This window comes from Zosterops lateralis, assembly GCF_965231275.1.
Source record: "Zosterops lateralis genome assembly, chromosome: 1".
Classification (NCBI taxonomy): Eukaryota; Metazoa; Chordata; class Aves; order Passeriformes; family Zosteropidae; genus Zosterops; species Zosterops lateralis.
In genome coordinates, this window is record NC_139762.1 from 63,873,372 (window position 1) to 63,889,991 (window position 16,620).

General features: G+C 41.5%; 1 protein-coding gene across 12 annotated transcripts in view; it reads right to left on the reverse strand.

Moving 5' to 3' along the window:
- Positions 1–16,620, reverse strand: part of ATXN1 (ataxin 1) — a 214,799-nt gene that overhangs the window by 176,345 nt on the left and 21,834 nt on the right. For 11 of the 12 annotated variants that reach the window (XM_083856487.1, XM_083856485.1, XM_083856486.1 and 8 more), the window contains one exon: positions 8,958–9,056. The exons of the other annotated variant lie outside the window; for it this stretch is intronic. The gene's annotated coding sequence lies outside the window, so the exon portion shown is untranslated. The remainder of the gene's footprint in view (positions 1–8,957; positions 9,057–16,620) is intronic. 12 annotated transcript variants of the gene reach the window in all.

Below are 16,620 nucleotides of genomic sequence, written 5' to 3' on the forward strand. Positions count from 1 at the left end.
AAATCTGCTTTAGCCACATAGACACACCAGCTGTTTTATTTGGGATAGTCCCTATATTTTAGTAATATATATAGAAAGAGAGATAGAGTTTGTTTTCCCCAATCTGTCCTGCCAAAATAAGCATGTTATGTCCAAGCATTTCAACGGAGTTAGAAGGTGTGTCTATTCCCCCTGCCCCAAACATCCATATTTATAGATTTCAAAATTTGACAGGTATGCCAAGGAAGAGTAGTTGCTGAGCCTCACACACTCTGCACAGCAACAGATTAATCTGTTGTAACAGATTAGGGCAGAGAGAGACAGGAAAGTGTTGTACTTTCCTTCTTTACACAAGTCCTTGCCTTCAAATGCAGCTTTATGGAGATAAGGACACCAAGGGCTTCTCTAAAATAAAGCTGGACTGAGAGCCAAGGCTCAATACAGCCCCACAGACAGGAGAGTATGGCTCTCAACTTTGGTCATGCACTTTTCTAACCCGAGTGTGTATTCCAAGAAGTAAGTAGAGGAACTGCTCCCCTACACTCATCAGGAACATTAATGAAGGGGGAGGGTGGTCAGCCTGTATAAAAACCAGTAAAGATAGTTTTCATTTCCTGCCAGTTTAAATCTTATCTTAGAGGCTTCATTAGCTGCTATTTTCTGGCCTTCGTGCAGTGGAACTCCTTTTGTTACTCACTCACAGAAGGTCCCCCTCAGCTGCCTGCAGTTAAGTGTCTGTGCTCCTGGAATCCACCCTGCCCTGCCCACCATTCGCAGGCTGTAGCAGCCACTGAATCAGTCTGCAACCACAAATTGCTGTGTTGGCCTTCCTCTTGTAAGTCTACAAACAAACATACTCCTGATTATAGCATCCACTAGCAAGCTGTTTAAAAAAAAACAAAAAAAAAAAACAAAAAAAAAAACAAACAACCTCCCAAAAGACAAATGCACAGGATTCATGGAAGCTGATGCACAATTTTTCCCCCAGTCTAATCTTTCCATTACCCCTTGAAGGGTTTTGGCCATGCAGAAACACCCTCATGCTCATTTTACTGCTGAGTTTCACACTTACTGATTTTCTTTGAACTCCTGATGTAAGTGCTTCTATTTCTTCTGCAGATGATTCCTGAAATCACTGTGCAATTTGCATGTGGACATATCAACTGACCTGAACACAATTAGTGACACACGGTGATCAGAACTCAGATGCAGACTCAGTGAGGACTCCCTTGACTTCAGCCTGGGGACAGTGCTGCACCTACATAACTCCCACCACAGGGCTCTCAGGCACCCAGTGCAGAAACTGCTGAACAGTGACAAATGGATGACAAACTATGACTGATAGTTCTGCAAAAAAGGTTCCTCCTCTCCTAGCCACAGCCCCTGGCAATATACACACTTCTGAGCACCACCTTTCAGAAGGACCCATCAGATGCATTCATCCCTCTAAGCTGAGCTCCAAAACACAGTTAGGCAAGGGTGATACCCTGCATCAGAGGCAGCTGAGGATGGGCATCAATCTAGGAGAGGAGAAGGGAAAGGTACAAGTGAGGGAGCCCAGAGCTAATGATGCTAAGAGTTAACCAGCACAGTACATGCCAGCAGCAGCAACTTCTTCCCATGCATGAACTCTGCCCATGCACGAACTCTGCCCAGGAGCAATGCTGGGAAGAGTGCGCAGCCACAGTCATGGCTACGAGAGATGGAAGAGGGGCAGTCACCCATTACTCCACCCATGCCCATCTCTGAAGATTTCTCTCAGCACCACATCATTGATTCCTTCCCCAGTTTCCAAGAACTGGCCTTTCTATACACACTAGAGAAAGAAAATTAGTTTTTCCAGTATCTTTCCTTCCAGCTCATGTTTTCAAAGCTCTCTGAGAAGAAAACTGCCAGACGCCACAAGTGATCAATGTTATCACACTTGATCCACATGTGCCTTGAGCTTGCTGCTGCCCATGGGGACCAACAACCATCACTGCCTTTTCCTGGAAGAGATTACGTAGCATATCAGAAAACAAAATTACTAACTTAATTCCTAAAATCTCTCAACAGTCCTCAGTCTCAGTTCCTCATTTACCACCTGATGAATCCGAAAGAGTCACCTTGGCAAGATCCAAGAATGTGACTGGGAAGACAACAGCAAAGCCTCAAGCTCTGTTCCTCTCCTCAGTCTGCTACACAACCCTTTTCTCCTCCTCTGGGCACAGTGTAGATGGGTCACCACCTTCTGCATACAGGCTAGTAGTATATATAAGTGATTTCTTTCTCATGCACTTATGTATGTAAATTAAGACATATTCTAAACTAGGTTATGACAATGTATATTACATTCAAATGTTGTATCTATTGAAAATGTTCAAATTCAGGGTTGTTTTTGAGCAACATTTAGAGAAGTTTGTGTTTCCTGCTGAAGTCAAAGAAAATCAAACCTCAAAACTGCTATCAGTTACTGACTACACTTCTTAAACCAGGCCTGCCAGACAGCCTGCAGCAGCTTGCAGCAGCAGTCTTCTGCCAGGCGAGATAGGGTATCTGTCATGTCAGTGCATTTAGCAGGCTGAGTTATATAGCTGGTTCAAACAAAAGAAAAAAACTGGAAGTTGTAGACGTGAGGAAACAGGAGTTAAAATAATTTCTTAACAGAAGTGATATGCAAGAGTTCAAGATCTATGATTATCAAAACTCTTATCTAAGATGCTGTGACCAAAAAACCAAATTTGACTTAATAACTACAATTAACTGTTCTTTTTAAACATTACTGAATTTTAATGCAAAACAAGTTGAATTTTTTTTCTGTTCTCCCCTCCTATTTTTCAGCTCCTATTTTAAGGAAGCATTTTGTTGCACGACAGAAGTGTTTCAGAATCTCCATTTTGGGGATTTTTGCTGAGCATTTATTTTAATGTGAATATAGCCTGATACAAGTCGCAGTCACTAGTCGACAGTGAACAGAAAGCACACCACTGATCTTTAAAAAAATAGAAAAATTAGAGGCCCAAAGAAATCTACATTGGAGCAGATTAGCGGTAGAACATCTGTAGAAATACAATGTAGTGCAAGTTTAAAAATATATAAATGAAATTAATTCAAGTACTGAAAGCATTCTCTTCTTTAAGGACTATAACTAAAAAGAGTAAATGCAAAGCAAGATTTAGAAGCTGATGATTTCTGTGAAGTTCTGATTGCTGATTTTAGTCACAATTAAAATCAGAAATTTAAATCCCCTGAAGAACCTCCACTGGAAGAGCAGTGCTAATTTATTTCTTATGAGATGGGACACTCAAGATCATGAAGAAGATTAGTTTTCTGCTGCAAAGCAGATACAGGGAAAAGTGCACACTACTATTCCATAATTAAAAAGGCAAGAGACTAAAATATGTGCACATATGTGCACGTGTGAATACGTGTCCTCATTTTGTTATCGCACTCAATCAGGACGCAAACCTGCCTCACAGCCGACTAGGAAGAGGAAACACTTGTGAAGAGGTAATGAGCAGCAATTCTTGAGTGCTCAGGGCCACTTTTCCAGGTGCAGGAGTACGAGGAGTGGCTCAGCAGCAGGTGTCTTGGCCTATGCAGCACTGCGAGGCCAGAGCTGCAGAGCCAGGGACACAAATGCACGGTGATGTCTGACTGCTCGGGGTTAGTGTGGATACTGCCAGGATTACGATAAGCCTCGCTAAATCCATGCTGGGCACATGGTGACTCTGCACCATCCTCTGCCAGTGCTTGTAGGCCCAGGATGAGGGTGACAAAACATCCCTCAGGACTGTCAAGCCAGAGGTTGCACTGAGCAGGACACAGGGAGCCTGGCTGCTCTCACCTGGATGCAAACTGGCCCACCCAACAAGGAGAACTCTCCTACAGGTGTCCTGTAAGCACCTCCATCACTCAGCTTGTTCTCATGCATCACAGCACCACATGAGACCTCCTCTTCCCTGTCATGCATAGTGACAAGAACAGAGGAAACTGTGTTGCAAAAAGAAAAGTACATTTTTGCTCTACAGCAGAAATGGAGCTGAAAGACTTCAGGGGACCTGCAGGAACTTTCAAAGACAGAAGGGATCCTCCAGTGAAGAAAAAAAGGAGGAAAGTACCCATGGGGACACCACAAGGCATTTCTCTTGGCACTTAATGTAACAAGACAACAGAGAGTAACTCATGTATAGATAGCAACGAGGTAATTGAACCTTAGTTCATCTTGGCCTGCTCCCTACTCCACATAAAAGAAGCACACAAGTGCATAGACATCAAGACTGAAAACACAACATCTTGCTCCAGTTTAACTCCCGTGCCTCAGAGTACAGCTGGCTCCACTACCACGGCCATGCTATGTACAGTCAATAACAGGTACTGATAGCGTTTGCACAATATTTCAATAAGGAAAGTCAACCAACATGACTTCCTCTATTTCTGTGTAGAGTAAGATATTTACAGGAACAGCCTTTTGAAACACTTCAGTAAAATTAGCTTACTCAGATTTTTTTTAAACTAGAACAGAGAGCAGAAGGGTATCATCATCATTGGGTTTTGTGCATAAATCAGCTGCCTATTTACCATTGGTATGTTGCAATAATGAATTGCCACTATCTCTTGAGTTATCTGCTGGGTTATTAGATTACCTAATTACCTAAGTTCGCAGAATGAATAAATAAAAAAAAAAAATCTTCATTATTTCCTGGGAAACGACCTTCAGAAGCATGTAGTCCACCTCCTTTCCCAAAGCAAGGCCCAAAATATTCCCGTAGGAGGTTTGTCTGTTTTATAAAAACCTCCAGTGATGATGCTTCCACAGCTTTCTCAAAGGCAAATAACTGCAGGACCAAAATACCCTTATAATTTCAAAGCTTTCTTAAATGTTTACCTAAGTCTTGCCACCTTCATATTGAGCTCATTTCTTTTAGACTTAACCCTAAGCAGTCAGGCAATGCAGTTTATTCCCCTCCTCCCTGTAGGAACCTTCCACATACTTGAACACTACTATCATGTCTGTTACTGGCCTTCTCCCCTCTAGACTAAACAATCCCCATTCTTTCATCTTCTTTCCCAGGTCATGCTTTCCAAATCTTTCACCATTTTTCCTGCCTTCTCCCTGGACACCATCCAGCTGGCTCTTGACTATGTTGTCCCAAACTGGATGTTAAACCATTTCAAACACTGAATGGAGTGCAGGGGTTATATCCTGCCTTTTCTTTACACACCCTAAAACAGTGCTTTTCTGAGGAACATGGATGAGGAAGCCTTGCTCCTGTAGACTGTATGACACCTATGGTCTCAGGTCTGTGACCCCTTTCCCTCTTAGATGCGCTGTCCTGTGCACATGGACCAGGCCTGGGAATATTTGAGCTGCGACACTTCCCTACAGGCATGGTCACCAGCTTCAGGTTCAGAACTGAAGTGGGCAGGAGATCAAAAGAAAAGCTGCCCACTCAGGAGAGCACTGGCAGCTCAGGTGCCATGGGAGGGGAGAGAGGGACGTGTCACAGACTGGTTTTCTCTGCTGGCCTGGGAACCAGCTGTGATTTTTTACCACCCTATCCAACCAAACCAGGCCAAACTGCTACTCCAACACAGCCCAACAACAGTGCACAGACCTTCTTCTGTAGAACCACAACTGAGTCAGCTCCATTCTGTCTCATACAACTGGGTATTTCTATCTCCCTACAGCACTTCTATGTTTGTATCCTGGCTGTTTCTCCGTTTTTTTTCCCAGACTATTCCTCTGTTAGCCAGAGCAGCTCAAAACTTTAATCCTGCCTTTCAAGGAGCCTGCAGCCTCCCTTCACACTTCTTATTCTATGTAAATTTAACAACTCCACTCTCTACTCCATCAGTCATTTCAATAATGAAAACAGTGAGTATTACCAAAGCCAGGACAGACCCCTGGGGAATCTCACTCACTCCAGTCTTGCAGTTTAACAGCAAACCACGAATAACTACTTTGACTAGTGCCTCGTGAAATGCAGTGCACCCACGTTACAGACCAGCTAACGAGACATCCAGCCTGCCTCAAAGAAAGCTGTGTTAGAAAGCAGCCAGAGCCCCCCATTAAAGAGGGAGCAATTTCAGTGAGACAGAGGGGTCCAATTACACTGTCATAGGCACTGTTGGAAAGTCTTTGCTAAACACTGCCATAAAAATGTAATGCATGCTGATAGGAGAAAAACGAGGGTTGATAACCAAGCTTACGATGACAGGAAGAACTTCAGCAGAACTGAGACAGCAGGAGCTTCACTTTGCTTCCAGCAGAAGAGAGACTTGGAAGAAGCAAACTGAAACACAATATAAAAATTACAGGAATTTTGTGCCTTCCATCAACTGCTGCCGACTTAGCAGTTAAAGAAGATACTATCACACAGGTGTGGTATTGTTTGGCTTTTTTTAGTAAAAACAAAATGTTTTCTTAGCTCTTCCAGATGTTTTTCCAAATTGCATTCTTTACTGCTCCCTAGCAGGCTATTCTGCTCAAGGATCACAAATAAACCAGACAGATAGCAAAGACCATGATTCCCAAAACCCTGATAAATGCTTTAATCAACCACTGACAACATCCCCAGCCCCGTGCCACCACTAGGAGAAGCAAGTGGCAGTGGCTGGTGCCTGAAACAGGGAGAAAGGGTAAGTTCCATGGAAAGTGAAAGGTGAGGCAGCTTTCCAACACTGGCTGCCTCTGCTTGCCAAAATAGCAATGCCCAGCCCACGCCTCACTCCTACTTCTGTGGAAGATGCACTTGCTTCCCAGGAGAGTTTACTCTCGCAATGCAGATGTGCTTCACTGAGGCAATCATGCTCTGTTGCGTAACAGAACACAGAATTAAACAGTGTGTGCTGATGGGTGCGTTTTTGAAATGCACACCACAAGTTACTGTGGAGTTCAGTGATGGTGCCAAGAGTGTTAACAATGATTTTAGCAGGGAAGAATACATCATATCCTCCCTACTCCCACAGCATACTCGAGTTGTAATTTTGCAAAATCCTTTTGTACTTGTCAGTAAAGTACAAAGTCACACATCTGTGTGACTCTAGTTTGATCTTTGGTGACTGTGGGTATCCTCACCTTGGCACCTAACACACCTGCACAAGTGGCAGGTGCAGGGCAGCTCTGGGAAGAACCTGGCAGGTGACTGCACCAAGGTGCTCAAAGCTGAACCTTTCACCCCATGTCCTTTTTTTGTACAAAAAAAGGGGTTAGAAAAATAAATAAATAAAATCTCAAGCAGAACCCAGAACCAATCATTTTCAGTCCCTCCTGTGAACAAGGAGGAACAACACTGCAGATTCTTCCGTACTTTGAGTAAGACTATACATAGATTTAGATTCTTCTCTGTTTCCAGGAGCTGCACAATGCCATTCCTCTTCAGAAGAATACAGGTCTTTTCTAAAATATATTATGCATAACCTAGTTTTCCACAGCAGAAAACTCACCAAGGGAATACTGTTTGCTCATACCAGAAATATATCCCAAAATTACAGTAATTTATAGCCTCATTTTCATTGACAAAAGAAATAATACCATTCTCTTCTGACAAATATCAGTACACTGAAAAAGTAATGAATAAATGTCTATAAACAGGTATCAAATAAAGCAACTGTCAATCACTGCAATAAAACTTTAATTAAATCATATGGTAAGCAAAAAAAAAGAAGTAAAAACAAGCCATATAATCTGAAATCAAAATAAAAATCTGTCTGTCATGCCAAAGCACAATTCAGAGCACTAAAATACCATAACCTGTTAAGTGATCGGTCATCTAATTGTTAATATGAAGTTCCAAGTTTACAAAACAAAGACAAACATCCACATTCAACAAAGTACTTTGGCACGTGTCAAAGTATATCTGTATTTTAGAAACATATTCTATGTGACTGAGTTTAAAACTCTGAAATTGTTCACATACATCTGTACCGTGATTTTTTTTTTTAAGAGACAGAAAGTGATCTGCACTGTTCACATTTTAGTATTACAAATCAAATCAGCATTCAGCCTCAGCTGAATACATATTTCTGGAGACACATCAGAAAGAAACCTGAGGATTAGTCCTAACACAAAAGGATGAGGGAGTTGCTTGCTGTCATCCTGCCAATTTTCCAGAACAGAAGAGTTAGCAAATGAGGCATAAAAGGATGTGAGCAAAGAAACTCATACCTGCAAAAAAATGCAGAAATATCAGGCGTGCAAGAAAATTATAGTCAGGCCAAATCACAAGAACTACTGACCACCTGAAAGTCCTTCTGGCCTCAGCTGGAAGTACTTAGCACCCTTAAGGCTAGTTAAACTTATAAGCCCTCCTGAATTGATACTACAATATGGCTCTGACCTTCTACTGGAATCAAGGTAAGGCAGCAGCACTAACTGAACCTCTAGTTACATTAAAGAAAATCCTCCTGAGTGCTCCCTATCTGTTACCGTAAAGAAATAATACCATCTTCTCTCTCTTCTATTTCTTATAGTGAGACTGATAGCAACATCAAATATACCTATGCTATTGCTGTAGGAGAAAACCCAAAAAGTTCCCATTTTGGTCTCTGAAAATCTCTCAGTAATGCAGCTGGATGGCTTTCAAGTACAAAGGACATGCACAAAGACAAAGCGGGGGGACACTGCTGAAATATGTGGGTGCACACACACACACACGTGCAGAGCAAGTGCTGAAGAAAGAGGCACACACTGGATAGTGCAGATCTCTGAACAGGAATGCTGCAACCAGCCCCAGCTGGGGCAGAAGGACAGTCACATTACGGTAGGGTTTGAGTCAGCTGTGACCTTCCATATCTGCCAAAGTGGGCTGCCAGGTTTCATTTGGCAAAGACTGCTTCTGCAGGAGGGGGGAAAGCCAAGGTGGGGATGAGGAGAAGATTCATACCTGCCTGAGGACACCTTATAAGTCACTATAATTATTCTGACACACAAGATTTAAAAAAATGAAAAGAAAATAAATTAATTAATTAACTGAAGAAAAAAAGGTTTAACTTACTGAATAAGACACCACTTTAAGAGGTTTCCCCACTTTCCCTGCTGTAAAGCACTTGAGAAAAATTCAGCCACTGAGCTACTGCTTTTCTTGACCTTTTCACTGAAAGAGAGCAGAGTAAAAACAGGAAACAGCTAAAATGATATGCATTAAAGATGCTTCATGTTAGGAAAGTCTTCTGAGTCAATGTTGCAAATTCACTCTGTGTCAGATTTGCCAATATACCGCTTGCTAAAGACTATCTATTAAGAGCAGCAGCAGTCAAAGCAGGCATGTTGCCTCTCAGCTGTTGCAGCAACACTGTACACACCATACGATGCAGCTATGTAGCATTTGCATCTGGTGCTGGTTTTCCACACCCAAAAGTTCACTTCATGTCTTTTGAATAATTTATAATGCCCCGAGCCCCAGGCAGATTTACTCTGCTGATTTCCCTTTTCATAACAATAATACAAATTAACATGGAAATAAATCCATTGTCTGAGGAACCCTTCCACTAATTCTGTTCTTTGATGGTTTGGTTGATTCACTGTGGTGAGGAATCAAGAGTGAAGTGGATCATAGCTTAATACTGAGTGTGGTTAATCTTCCCTTTGCATAATGCTGGTACACTATGGCCCAAATACCAGAGATTTATTTGATGTGTACATGCTTTCAAGCATTAGTAAACAAGTTGCAGCCCATTATGAAAGAAGAGCAGATCCAAACAGTTGTGAAGCTCTTTATGTACTTGATTGGCACTGGCAGTGCAATACTACTTTTAAAACTTTGGACACTATTTCATGAAAAAATACAGTTTTTCAACCTGTAACTAAAAATATGGCTGAGATCACTCCCCATGACCTAATGCACTGTTGTCAGAATCACAACAAAACTGAGCAAGAGGCACAGTCGTCTTTTTCTCTTTTAATTGATTTTATTCCCCGTAACATAACCAAAATGAGGAAGAACATATACTAGAGCCTCAAATATGTACAGACACATTCACTCCCATGAAAAAAAAAAAAAGTGTCTCTTACTTCTCATTTCTTATTCTTCCATTACTTTGAAGAAAGTGCTATGGAACACACAGAAGTACTCTATGAAACATCACCGAATTTTTTACTTTACTAGACTTAACAAATAAATTATAATCCTACATTCTATAACTAAAATATTCTTGTTGTTCATTTACAAATTAAAAAAAAAAAAACAAAACCAACTATTTCTTTAGAACCTGGTCTTGAGAGCAAAGCATTAACTTAAAAATTAATTTTAATAATGAACTTTCAAGCAATGGTACAGTGGAAGAACTTGAAGTGTACAGAAGTTACTTGCATGTGGCAATGCTTCCTGGATAAAAGAGCCAGTCTGGGTCTACATTATTTTAACACACACAGGCAAAACCCACCCAAGCTGTAATGTCAGGTATCAGTAAGTCATTCTCACAATATGATACATTTTTCCTACCTAGGAGAAGAATCCTGACCCCACACTCAGACAGCAGCTTTAGAGTATGGTACCTAATTCCTTGCACTCTCACATACATATGTCATTTTCAGCAAATCCCCCAGTGTTTATACTACATTCACTGACCCCACACATAGGCTACAACTACACACCAGCCATCACTGGCCTAGATTTTATCCTGTCCTGGGCTGAACACTGACTTGGGATGACTCAGAAACAGTTGCCTCTGTTTTTCCCCCTGCTTAATAAATAAAGAAGCCACAACAGAGACAGAGAGAAATTCAGAGCTGGAGGCAGAAAGGACTGTTCAGACAGCAATTCCAAAATCTCATCTGTAGAGGTGTAGAAAACATACACTCCTGGAGCAAGCTCTTCAGATAAAGCCTCAAATCTTGGTGGCAGCAATCAAATGGACACAAAAGTATATGCCTACAAAGGAGGTGCTGTGAGAACAAACAGATGAGTGACTGAGAGACGCCAGGATACCACAAAAAAGTAACACAGTAAGAAGAGAGGATGCCAATGTCTCAGATAAGCAGTTATGGCCATGTTTACTTAAACTGTTCTGCTGAGCTGTTCCCGTTTCAGGCAGAAAACTTTGATTTAAGGAAGAGACTTGCAGTTCTGTCTTCATATTTTTTTCCCTTCAAAGCATGAAAGGACTTCCTTTTTCAAAACCAATTTAACAAAGTTTACATCCAAACCCTCTCAGTCCCAAAAATGTCAGATCTGAACTCTATTAAAAGCAGCAGTTAGTGCAGCCAAACGTTCCACAGTACATTTAATAGACTACAATATTTCTAATGCCTTACTGCCTGAAGTCTATGATCTGGAAAACCAGCCAAGCACACCCACCCAAGACCAATGACTGCTACAGGGAAAACTCTTATCTCTCTGTGGTCCTCTATCACCACTGGCATGAGCAGACCAGGGACTCTCCAGCTGTAGACAGTGAGCGTACAGACCATCTCTCTGGCAAGAGGAAGCCTGAAGGAAGCAGGCAAATTAGAAATGAAAGTTGTGCCAAGCATATAAGCACAGAGCTACTGTTTCAAACTTCAGGTCCTGCAGTTTTATGGATGTGTTTTATTACTTGATTTTATTGGACCCTTCTTCTCCTAGCCTACTGCTTCCCTCATATCACTTACAGTTCCTCCCATCCGTTTCTGCCTCACATCCTTCAGGCTGGAGGGCTGCCCAGATCAGCTTCCCTTGTTCAACCACTAACTCCCTTGACACCAGTGAGGACCAGAGCAGGCATCTGCCCTGAGCTCAGGTATGAGCACTCTGCACACCCAGCAGCACTTTACTCTAGCTGACCTAAAAGATATCTGATACAAGCATTTTGATGCAGATTTCACAGTTGCCAGTTGTGACACTGGAAAATAGAGTTCATGCAGTCTCCTACAAAACGCCACACTGCCTGTTCTTCCATATAAGGCATACATGTAGGAAAGTAAAATAGCTTTTCTAATAAGTTATGCAAAGAGAAGCAGCTTCCTGGTACCTATTACAGCTGACTGGGAGCTAAAATGATACTAATTATACTGTTCAGTTGAACTCCAGCAAGGTTCCATGAATCCCAGCATGAAGAACCTGCCGTTTGGCCTCTCCCTGCAACCACATGTGGGCAAGGCCCATGCCACAGGCACGTCCTGCTGCTCCTCCTCTGTCACCCTGCACCACAGCACCCATGGCACAGGACAGGAGAAAGAATTTACTCCCAAATTTACTGTTCCTGTGTGAGCAAGAATTTACTCCCAAACCAGGTTTCCTAAGCATCAAACCTGCTGCTGAGGAGCACTTTCCACTCTCTTGCCAGCCTGACTGCTCAAGATGAAGCAAAGATATGGATGACTACAGCTCATTCCACATTATCATGCCAGTGGGTTGATGTGGATTCACAATGAAGCAAGAGAGGCAGCATGCTCAGATATGAACCAGGCTAAACTTTTAGGAATGATTTCTCCTGTTTCAGGCCCATCTACCAGGGATGCTGTGGAATTTTTGAAGAGCAGTCAGAAAGAGCGCAAGAAAAGGGAAAAAAATAAAAGGATTATTTGCCTATATCTAAATAATGAAATGACGCATTTTCATTTCAATGCTTCGGTATCTCAAAAATAAGAAGGGGAGTGTTATTATTTACTACAAGGTATGAGAAATTAATGGATTCCAAGAAGTACCAATAATAAGACTTTATTCCCTTTTATAACGGAAACAAGCAGAAAACATTTTACTCCAAAGGATGAGTTTTCCAGAAGGCTTGCAAGTTCTCTGAAAACAGCCATAACTATAACAATTCTCAAAGAAAGTTTAGTAACTTTATCAAAGATGCTCTCCATTAAACATTCATTTTTATACAGATACAATTCTATAGATACACTTCTATTTTGTGTTTTCAAAGCCAGCTCATTTAACTACTTTATTATATCAATAAAGAATTTTGGAGATCAACAACTGCACATATAGTCAAAGAGAAAGAGGTGCTAATTGACTCAAAATGGACAGGGAAAATGGCACAAAAATGACACAGTATAATTAATATTCTAGAAAACAACTGGCATACCAAAAAGATAACTTTTATGAACTTTCTTCACCTGCAAAAAGACCAAGCAAGCTTTCAATCTTTTTCCACTTGCAAGGCCCCTAAAGTTTTCCCAATAAAAGCAAAGCCCATCATAAAACCACTGCACCAGCTGACAGCCAGCTTTGCTTTCCTGAGTCCATGCTCTTCAGAGGCAGGCTCCAAGTCAACAGGTTCACAGACCACAGTCACTGGTCACTACTGCCACCACAGAGTACAAACTAAAAACCACCATTACACTGCAAACCAACACCTTGCTGCTCACAGCCTCCAGCGAGGGCTTCAGCAGCCTGAAGGAACATTCCCGCCTTCATTCAAATGTGGTGCAACACTCTTGTATCCAGTTATTCCTAAGGGGCAGCATTCCTAAAGGATAGAAAAATTTAGGTAATAGACATTATGCAACATTTGAGTTGTATTTAAACCAACTCCAGGCTTAGCAATTAATTGCCTTATTTTCCAGGTCTCCTGAAACTGAGCAGAAGATGAGCAGGTTCACAGGCAGCCCCCACATTCCTCATTCCTCTTTCGACCCCATATCTCAGCTGCACCTCCAGCATGGAGCACAGACAAGCGTCTGCTCTCAGGATATACCTGACCCTGCAGCAGCACAGAGCAGCAGAAAAAAAAACCATTAGGAGCAGCTGCTGCAGCAGCAGACAGGAAAAATTAAAATCTGGTCATCTGCATCCAGGCAGTTCCCCATCTCTGAACAGCACACAGGCAGGTGAGGCCCGAGCTTTCACAGTTTGAGATGAACTAGTCCCAGCACTACCATGATCCCCTCCCAGAGGCTCCAAAATGTTCCCCAGGAAGAACATCTCCCAGGTTTTATACCCCTAGTCCCAAGGGTTCACATGTAACTACATAGCTCTGACCAGAGGCATGAGCAATTTATCTCTCCTTAGCCAAGTGATGCCAGAAGAAATTATCTCCAGATTGAACTGCATGAGGCTCTCTGGTCCTGCCTGCATCTCTTTCCTGGCTGTTCCTCAATTTTTCCAAAAGGCAGGGTAATTGCACTCAACAGGGCACAGCACTGAGGTACATAGGCTTTGGTACTTCACACATATTAATCAACAGGACAGTAAAAATGGTAAAAAAAAATTCTGGATCATAGTCCTGACTATGAGATTTTAAAATCACTAGCTAGGAAATTCATGCTCCAAATGGCTAAAGATGCAGCTTTCCAACCAAATACTTAATAATTATTTAGAAGAAGAAGGTTGTGGACAGTTATATCTCAGGGTATTTCCAGAAATGACAAGTATTTTAACATGCAAATTCACAAATTCTGCAGCATACTGAATTTGAATATCTACTGTACATCCTGGCCATATACTATATTGCTAGCAAATACCACAGTGCAAACTGTGGTTTTTTTAGACCACCAATATCCTCAGTTACATACTAGAATGCAATTTAAACAATAGTACAAAAAGCATGTTATATATGGCATGTTTTGGAGCAGCTACCATATGCTCTGTCAATAATCTATAGATTAATAGGGCCCCAATGCACAATAACACATTGGCCACTCACAGCTCCACGGAAGATTATTCCATTCACCATGACAATTAGCTGATGTTTAGGCTTACGCCACAATTTTTCAGTTACATTTTTTTGTTGGTCAGCTCAAACATACAACTGTTGGGGTTTAGAGTGTTTTTTATTGTTCTTATGTCTTTAAAGGTATTATTCTAATTTCATTAATTTGCCCTAACATCAAGGAAGCAGATTTAGACACTAAATCAGAAGATAAATGTCATCTTAACGATTTACTTTTATGTTCCTTTCAGCAACTATACTATATATTTTTAAAATTAATTTAACCTATTATTGTACCACTGGCAGTAGAAGCAGATGATGCTCTGAGAAACGATTGAAGAAACAGAGGAAATACAGGATGTAAAAAAAGTAATTTGTTTCAATATGATTGCTCCCATTTTGGGCTGTGTTTCTGGGCAGTTCAAAATCAAGACACTTTTCTAAATTTTGGCATGGGGAACAGGCAGTAAAATAGATCTATATAATCATTTGCAACAGCAACCCATCTTGTAACAGGCCAAAGTCTCCGAAGTATTTTATTTTCTTGATTTTTATTTACAACAGAGGTCCAAACAGTCAGCTGAATAGTTGGCCACAGAATAAAATGTCATTTATTAGTTATAGCCTAACCTAGGGTGTAGGAGGTTCACCTTCCATTCTGTAGCTCTAGAGGCTCCCATACAATCACCAGCATTTGTGCCTCGGCAAAATTACTTCAAAATAACACACTGGAATGCTTCCAAGATAACATTTTCCATTCCCTCTGTACATGCTGTGAATCACCTTACAAACTGCACAGCCCTGGAGAGTAAGATCTCCAATGCATTACTATCTTATTCCAGGTCTCCCTCGTGAAAACGAGAATGCGCCGAACGAATTTAACAACTCACCGGGGCAGGCTAAACTGCCATTGGCATCACCAAGGGGTCAGGAGTCTGCCTGCTTTGTGCATGGCAGCAAGGGATTGGCATTTCTGAATATAAGTGCTCTTGTTCCACCCTTTTTACAGGAATGCAAACAACTGCCAGGGACCTGGGATTCCCCAACAGCCAACAGTCCCCTGCAAAAGGTACCTCAGAGGGGTTGTTCCCATGCAGGTTACCCACATTGAGACACAAAGGCTTTGCTGTCATTCCAGTGAACTGCCCCACATTTCCTCCTGCCTACAGTGGCAACACACAGCTAAAGGGAGCTGCTTACCTTGGCAAAGCAGAATGGTGCCACTTCCACATAAATATGTTGCAGTGCCCAGAACTACAAGTATATAAATATTTCAGAAGGTAAAGTACTTTGTACTTCGGTTTAGGGTGGTTGGTTGGTTTTTAAATACATACCTGTCTTTTTAATTTGTCGGGTAAGCAGTTTGTAGAGAAAGAAGCATTATACAGTGCAAAAGTATGTTAAAAATTCCATTTGCATTCTAAAGATAAAAATTACCATTAATCACATCTGAAAATGAGAAAGTCTGAAAGCACAAGATATATTTTTGAAGGGAAAAAGTGGTCACAGCTACCAAAACACTTTCAGAAGGGAGGCTGACAAACTTTTCCTTCCTGTCCCAAAAAATAAAACGCCTTTAACTAGTTTGCATATAGCTAAACAGCCAAAATCAAACTGGTGCAACCTATACTACCAGTACAAAGCCAAAAGGGTACTCTACATACTCCACTGACAAGGAATTTTGGAAAGCAACATACCTGTCGGTACTACGACCAGCTAAGTGACTTACCAAATCATCTATATAACAACAACTGCCAAAAGCCACTAAGATTTATCAACATTTTACACCAGCATTGCACTGCACAGAGCAACAGAACAGAACCATGCCTGTTCCTTCCATGGGCTCAGCTTGGGCTGCAAGCCTGTTCTGCTTGCAAAGTATCATCAGCTTTTTACCAGTCTACATTTTTATTTTGTATCATTTTTGAGGGACCTTGTGAATGCAAAGAGGACAGAGTCCTTGGGCTCCATCGTGTAGGTAGGCTGAAACCTACTTGTACATGAAGGGCTGTATTCTCCTGGTCTCACCACACTAACTACAAAAATCGAGCAAGCCATAACAAATTTATAGTAAGGGATTGTTCA